The sequence below is a fragment of the Oryx dammah genome, unplaced genomic scaffold (genome assembly GCF_014754425.2).
Source record: "Oryx dammah isolate SB20612 unplaced genomic scaffold, SCBI_Odam_1.1 HiC_scaffold_4, whole genome shotgun sequence".
In the NCBI taxonomy this organism is placed as follows: domain Eukaryota; kingdom Metazoa; phylum Chordata; class Mammalia; order Artiodactyla; family Bovidae; genus Oryx; species Oryx dammah.
Window position 1 is genome coordinate 43,171,137 of NW_024070188.1, and position 8,547 is coordinate 43,179,683.

Sequence of the window (8,547 nt, forward strand, 5' to 3'; positions counted from 1 at the left end):
CACTCAGCTTTCTTTATAGCCCAACTCTCACATGCATACATGACTACTGGAAAAACCAAAGATTTGACTAGATGGACCCTTGTTGGCAAAGTAATATCTCTGCTTTTTAATGTGCTGTCTAGGTTGGTCATAACTTTTCCCACAAGGAGCAAATGGCTTATAATTTCATTACTGCAGTCACCATCTGCAGTGATTTTGAAATTGAAAAATAAAGTCTGACATGGTTTCCACTGTTTCCCCATCTCTTTGCCATGAAGTGATGAGACTAGATGCCATGATCTTAGTTTTCTGAATATTGAGTTTTAAGCCAACATTTTCACTCTCCTCTTTCATCAGGAGGCTTTTTAGTTCTTCTTTGTGTTCTGCCATATGGAGGGTAGCCTCTGCATATATGAGGTTGTTGATATTTCTCCCAGCAATCTTGATTGCAGCTTGTGCTTCATCCAATCCGGCATTTCACATGATGTGCTCTGCATAGAAGTTAAATAAGCAGGGTGACAATACACAGCCTTGACGTACTCCTTTTCCTATTTGGAACCAGTCTGTTGTTCCATGTCCAGTCCTAACTGTTGCTTCCTGACCTGCATATAGGTTTCTCAAGAGGCAGGTCAGGTGGTCTGGTATTTGCATCCCTTGAAGAATTTTCCACAGTTTGTTGTGATCCACATTGTCAAAGGCTTTGGCATAGTCAATAAAGCAGAAGCAGATGTTTTTCTGGAACTCTCTTGCTTTTTCCATGATCCAGCTGATGTCAGCAATTTGATCTCTGGTTCCACTGCCTTTTCTAAATCCAGCTTGAACATCAGGAAGGTCACAGTTCATGTACTGTTGAAGCCTGGCTTGGAGAATTTTGAGCATTACTTTGCTAGCATGTGAAATGAGTACAATTGTTTCACAGCTTGAGCATTCTTTGGCCTTGCCTTTCTTTGGAATTAGAGTGAAAACTGACCTTTTGCAGTCCTGTGGCCACTGCTGAGTTTTCCAAATTTGCTGGCATACGGAGTGCAGCACTTTCATAGCACCATCTTTTAGGATTTGAAATAGCTCTACTGGAATTCCATCACCTCCACTAGCTTTGTTCATAGTGATCCTTCCTAAGGCCCACTTGACTTCACATTCCAGTATGTCTGGCTCTAGGTGAGTAATCACACCATCGTTGTTATCTGGGTCATGAAGATCTTTGTTGTATAGTTCTGTGTATTCTTGCCACCTCTTCTTGACATCATCTGCTTCTGTTAGGTCCATACTATTTCTGTCCTTTATTGTTACCATCTTTGCATGAAATGTACCCTTGGTATCTCTAATTTTCTTGAAGAGATCTCTAGTCTTTCCCATTCTATTGCTTTCCTCTATTTCTTTATGTTGATCACTGAGGAAGGCTTTCTTATCTCTCCTTGCTATTCTTTGGAACTCGGCTTTCAAATGGGTATATCTTTCCTCTTCTGCTTTGCCTCTTCTCTTCTTTTCTCAGCTATTTGTAAGGCCTCCTTAGAAAACCATTTTGCCTTTTTGCATTTCTTTTTCTTGGGGATGGTCTTGATCACTGACTCCTATACAATGTTACAAATCCCTATCCATAATTCTTCAGGTACTCTATCATGCGGGGGGGTGCTCCACAGAAAGAGAGAGGCAGTGGAACTTCCCCCAGCAAAGCCGAGGAGTCCCTAGGAGAGATGAGCCTGCTGTCTGCCAACCCAGCCCCTCGGTGAGCAAGAGACAATCAGACGCGACAGGTGTTCCATCTAAGCAGTTCTGCTTTATTGTCATAAGCTCTTGGTTTATATAGGCAAGTGGTGGTGGTGGTGGGGGGTGTATGCGAGGGACTTTCCATAGTTGCACCAATCACATTAAAGGTCAAATCGTCATGTGCCATCATTTTAACAGGAGTTTCTGGTGATCACGCGCTGTCTACGTGCACGGAAATCAAGAGAGCCAATCAAAAGTTTTGACAGACAACTTAGCCCATGCCCTCATCTCTTCTGCCAGGCACCATCTTAGCTCTAAACCAAAAAGCTAGCCCTTCTTTTTTAAGGTTTCCCATTTAGGGCCCCACATATCAGATCTAATCCCTTGAATCTATTTGTCACTTCCACTGTATAATGGTAAGGGATTTCATATTGATCATACCTGAATGGTCTAGTGGTTTTCCCTACTTTCTTCAATTTAAATCTGTTGGCAATAAGGAGTTCATGATCTGAGTGACAGTTAACAGCCCTAGGAATTGCCTAGCAAAGTCATCTAGCAATTGTCCAAGTCTTATCATGTGGAAAGTTAGTGAACTGCTCTTCAAGTTGTAACCCTAGAAACTTTTCATGATTTTCCCAATTATGGTTTTTACCCAATACTAGGCCTGGCTTTCACAGGCAAGCATATGAACTATCTAATGAAAGTCAAGCATGATAAGTTTAAATTTCTCAGGAAGTATGTAAGGATCTTCAACTACTTTAGGAAAATCTTTGATTAATGGTTCAAAGTTCAGCTTTAGTCCAGGCAATATAAAAAAAGAAGAAATAGTAGGGGTTTAGCCTCTGAAGCCTCAAATTTTTTAATTTTAAAGGGATGGGTTTTTAATAAGTTCAGAAGAAAACAGAGTGTGGGTAGTTTCAGAGAAAAAGAAAAGTTTGAAGGAAGAATCAGTAATAGAAGAGGTACAGGAATTAGAAGAGGCACAGGCTGTGTTGAAGGGTATGAACTAGAGAGCACCAGAAGCAAAGTCTGACTAGCATGAGCTAAGTGAGGGAGACAAGATGGAGCTGGAGAGGGAGCATAAGACAAAGACGCAAAAGAAGGAGAGACTGAGGCTTCAAGAGCAATTTTATCTTTTAGGTGTTTGTTTGCCTCACTTAATCTTGAAGTTTTACTTTGCAGAGAGTAATTTTAGACTTTTCATAACATTGGAAGCCTCAAAATAACAATTGAAAAAATCTTTCCCTTCAGTTCTGGAAATTTTTGAGCTATTGTTGTCCCATTCAGTTTTAAGGAAATTAAGTATGGAATATCCAAAGTTCCCCATAATGGTCATTGATATTCTAAGTTGCTTTTGGTCAGGTTGATCTATTTTATTTAAAATGTGTATGAGGAAATATCACTGTGTTAAAACATTAAATTGACTAGAGTCCCTGTAATGGGTGTACCCTCAAAATATTTAGATACCTGGGATCTCATTTCTCAGAAGTTATTCTCTAGAATAAAGGAATAATTTTCAGCAGGTCCAACATCTTACAGATTAAACAGCTCAATTCAAACAGCTTTCAAGCTAGTACCAGCCAATTCTAACGTAACAGCTAAGTCCTAGAGGAGTCAAGCCAAAAGTTTTTTCAGCCAGTGTCCAGAGAATATTCTACTCTAATATGCTGATGGCTGACCCGGCACTGTTTTAGTGAAGCAGCTCCTGTTACCTATTGAATGGGCTAAGTGTTTTTAGCAAGCTTTAGCTGAGTAGTCCGATTTCAAAATCAGATCCAAGTGCCAAATGACTACTCACATGTAGAACAAGGCCTTAACCAGAAAAATAAAACTATAATAAATCCCAGATAAACTCCAGAGAGCTTCAACTGCAAAGAAGGTGTGAGCTTGGTTTCTTGAAAAAGACACACCTTCACACTCTAGGGTCAGAAAGGAAAGGAATGAGTGACAGTTGTGGATTTAATACTTGTTTTTTTACCTATCCTGGAGCATTCAGTGGTCTTCTGTAGGTACCCATATGGGTCACCAAAATTTTGACCTGAATTAAGTAAACTGCCAGTTATTTCTGCAGTAAGATGGGTTTATTCAGAATCAGCAGAGAATTTGCAATTCATGGTTTGTATTCATGGTGAGTTGTTTGCAAGTTCCTGCATATCAGGGAGAGAAGAACATCTTTATAGAGGAAAAAGAGGAATTTGGAAGAGATATAGTAAACATAGAGTCCTTATGGCTTTTCATTGGCTGTCTTTGCTGGGAAAGAAGTCTTTCTTCTTACATTGGGTATCCCTATATTCTCAGTCATGAGAGCACTTCCTTCTTATCTCCCAACCCTATTTAACTGATGTTTCATTTTAGTTATTCTTTTTTTTTTTTTTTGCAAGCTGTTTCTTTGAAATTTGTCAATTTTTTTTTCTAATTGCCACAGTGTACTATCTTTCCCCTCTTGTTTAGATGTACATTTTATTGAGTTGTTTTTATTTTTTATGAATTTTGGCTATGCTGGATTCCATGTGGTTCATGGGCTTCTCTGTAGCCATGTGGGATCTTAGTTCTCCTGCTAGAGATCAAACCCATGTCCCCTGTATTGCAAGGCAGGTTCTTAATCAGTGAACCATCAGGGAAGCCCTTAGATGTACATTTAAAAAGTATTTCTATCCTGAACTTCTCCCCATCCTGCCTTGTTCCACATGTTCTTCCTTACTGATTACTTAGCCAATTGATGGGGCACAGTCAGGTAAAGGAATCCAAACTAGGGGCAAAATAAGGGAGACAGAAAGTTGCCCCATCTTATTACTCCTTTTCAATATCACACTGGAAGTTCTAGCTAATATAATTAGACTTCAATAAATAATTAGGTCAATTGATAGATAAATAATATACAGAATGGGAAGAAAGAAATAAAACTGTTTTGTTCACAGACAACATGTCTATTTGTATAGAAAATCAAAAAAAAAATCAAAAAATCTAATATGTGATTATAGTAAGGTGTTAGGATACAAATTTAGTATACAAAATTGACAGCTTTCTTATATACAAGCAATAAATAAATGGAATTTGAGATTAAAAACACAGTACAATTTTTAAAAGCAACCAAAAGATGAAATACTTAGGTATAAAACTAACAAAATATACACAAGATATACATAAAGAAAACAAAACTCTGCTGAATGAGATGAGAGAAGAACTGAATAAATGAGATATCCCATGTTCATGGTTAAAAAGATTCAATGTATTAAAGATACCAGTTATTTTCAAAGTAATCCATGGATTCAATGCAATTTCAATCAAAATCCCAGAAACTTATTTTGTGGATAAAAACAAATTTATTCTAAAGTTTATGTGGAGGGAAGTAAAATCAAGCATAGCAAGCATGCTATTGAAACAGAAAAACAAATTTGGAGGACTAACACTACCTGACTTTAAAACTTACCATAAAGCTCTAGTAATAAAGATAGTGTGATTTTACCAAAATAATTGAAGACCACTGGATCAGAATAGAGAACCCAGAAATATACCCCATAAAAAGCAGTTGATCTTTGACAAAAGATCAAAGGCAGTACAATGAAGCAAAGATTGTCTTCTCAACAAATGGTGTTGAAACAACTGTATGTCCACGTGCAAAAAAATAAATCTAGACAGACCTTCAGAAAAACTAACTGAAAATCAATCACACACTAAAGGTAAAAGCATAACTACAAATTTAGAATATAGCACAGAACAAAGTCTAGAGTTGTGTGTGAAATGTGTAAGATATGTAAGAAACAATTGATAAACTGGATCTCATGAAAATTTAACACTTCTCTGGAATGCCACTTTCAAGGGAATAAGAAGACAAACCACAGACTGAAATAAAATATTTGAAAATGACATATGAAGGACTGCTTGATAAATATATAAAGAACTTTTAAAATAACCATAAGAAAATAGTTTGATTTTAATATGAGCCAACCCTGAACAGATACTTTTTCAAAGAAGATATATACATGGCAAATAAACACAGAGAAAGATACTTCACATCATATACCATCAGGAAAAACCAGTCAAAATTTTAAAAAAATAAACGAGATACTGCTACATATGTTTTCAAAATGGTCAAAATCCAGAAAACTGACAACACCAAATGAGATTGTGGATCAATAGGAACTCTCATTTGTTGATGGTGAGAATGCAAAATGGTATAACCACTTTTGAAGAGAGTTTGCCAGTTTCTTAGAAAACTAAATACAGTTTTACCATATAATCCATCTTCACACTTTTTGGTATTTATCCAAATGAGTTAAAAACATATATGTGTGTGCTTATAGTTGTATATATACAGCACATGTGTGCTTATAGCAACTTTATTCATAATTGCCAAAACTGGGAAGCAACCAAGTTCCCTTCAGCAGGTGAATGGAAAAATAAACTATGGAACATCCAGAACATGGAATAATATTCAATACTAAAAAGCAATGATCAAGTCATGAGATGACATGGAGGAACCTTAAATTAATATCGGTAATTGAAAGACAATCTGAAAAGTCTCCATTATGTATGTTTCCAACTATATGATATAATGGTAAAGGCAAAACTATGGCGATGTTATGCGCTTCCCAGGTGGCAAAGTGTTAAAGAATTCGCTTGCCAAACAAGATACACAGAAGACACAAGTTCAATCTTTGGGTTAGGAAGTTCACCTAGAATAGGAAATGGCAACCCACTCCAGTGTTCTTGCCTGGAAAATCTCATGGACAGAGGGGCCTGAACCTTAAACTGCTTTTTAAAATATGATTTTAATTTAAAGAAAGTTGATTACATGTATGCAGATTTATTTCTGATCCTTTATTCTGTTCCATTGATCTGTGTATCTGTCCCTCCATCAGTACCACAGAGTCTTCATTACTGTAGCTATAAATTGACTTGAAATCAAATAGCCTGATTCTTCCCACTTAATTTTTGTTTTTCAAAATTGTCTTAGTGCTTTACCTTTCCATATAAAAGCTAGGATAATACTGTCTGTATGTACAAAATCTCTTTATGGAATAATTTTAGAAATTGCATTGAACTTTTGTATCAATTTTAGATGAACTTCAAAAATAATTCTCCAAATCATTATTTATTATTATGACCTTTACAACAATGTTAAAATCTCAAGAGTTTTTATTAATGTAATATATTTCTGTTTCTCTCACTAAATTATAAACTAATTCAAGCAAGGAGATCTTTCAACACCCATCCATATATTTCTGAGGTTCAGCTTGTTTGTATGCAAGGGAAAGATGTTCACTAAATCTTTACAAATAAATTGCATTGGAATTATCAACAGTTACATTACATTCTCAATGTTTGTTTTCTAATTCATTATTCAAAATAATGCCATTCTTTTAAAACTTAATTCATTCCTCTTTCCTCCATGATGATATGATTTCATGTATTACTTTTGGTAGTTTAGACAGTACTCCTATTTGTTTGATAGATTCTTGAGTGCATCAATGTTGAGGTCCTTTAATGGACCGGAACCTGGTCGTCCAGAGTTGATAAGAAAGTAAGGGAGAGAGAAAGAGGCTGATATTCCTTGGTTTACACAGAAAACCAATAAAGTCCCTGACACAGGGCTTGCTCTGTTCACGAAGGCCTCAGGCGCCCTCTCAATGGGGTGAAGGCTCAGAGCACCTTCTCGAGAGGGTCTTAGAAGCCTGGGCAGGAAAGTGAACCCAGAGGGCCTCTGCACTCCAGAGAATTAGCCTGAAAAAGAGAGAGAGAGAAAGAGAGAGAGGGAGAGAGAGAGAAGACATGGGGACCAAAGCTCTGATGGAGCAAAGGTGTTTTATTCAACATTGTGTGAGTATTTATACTGTCTTACAAAGTAGCTATTGTCAGCAGAGATAAAATCAAAACTTACAAGTTATCAAGGAAACATGAGATCATCCATATGAAAGAGAGAGGGTTGTAAATAACCAGTTTTACCGTATAAAAAGGAAGAGAGTCATAAATAGTTGTTTATCACTGTATGGAAATTCATGCATACTTCAGCCCCCAGGAGTAGCTTGCTGTTCCACTTAATTCCTGAATATTCAGGAATTAATAAGGGACAGTGGATTCATGACAGATCCAAAACAGCACACAGGAAGCCTCCTGTTAAGTGCTTCCTGACACATCAAAACTTATTTTAAATTATGTCTTTGTATGTATAGGCTTCCCCAGGTAGCTCAAATGGTAATGAATCTGCCTGCAATGCCGGAGATCTGGGTTCAGTTCCTGGGTTGGGAAGAGCCCCTGGAGAAGGAAATGGCAACCCACCTCAATATTCATGCCTGGAGAATCCCGTGGGCAGAGGAGCCTGATGGGTTACAGTCCATGGGGTCACACAGAGTCAGACAAGACCGCGTGACTAACACTTTGAAATAAATTGTTAATTAATATCTAGGAATTACATCTGTGAATTTATGTTAAGACATCAATTAGTTTCAAGGGACAATTGGAGTTCCGATCCATTGGAAGTTTTTCTCTCTGTTGTCTTTATAAAGCCTGAGATTGCAGTATATCCTTCAATATTCATTTTTCTCTTCATATTTTTCAAGTCAGTCATACTTTTGTAAAGACATATTATCCATTTATGTTTTTTTTCTCTCTCTCTTTTTTTTTTTTTCACTAGTTCAAAAACAACCCATGGACTGTGTTTTTAAAACTAGGTTAACACACTTTTTTTTTTAAACTAGCACCTCTTCTTAACTAATAGTACCAATTCAGATTCTTCAGGACTTCCCTGGTAGCTTCAGCAGTTAAAAATCCTCCTGCCAATGCAGGAGATGTGGGTTCAATCCCTGGGTTGGGACGATCGATCCCCTGGAGAAGAAAATGACAACTCATTCCAGTATTCTT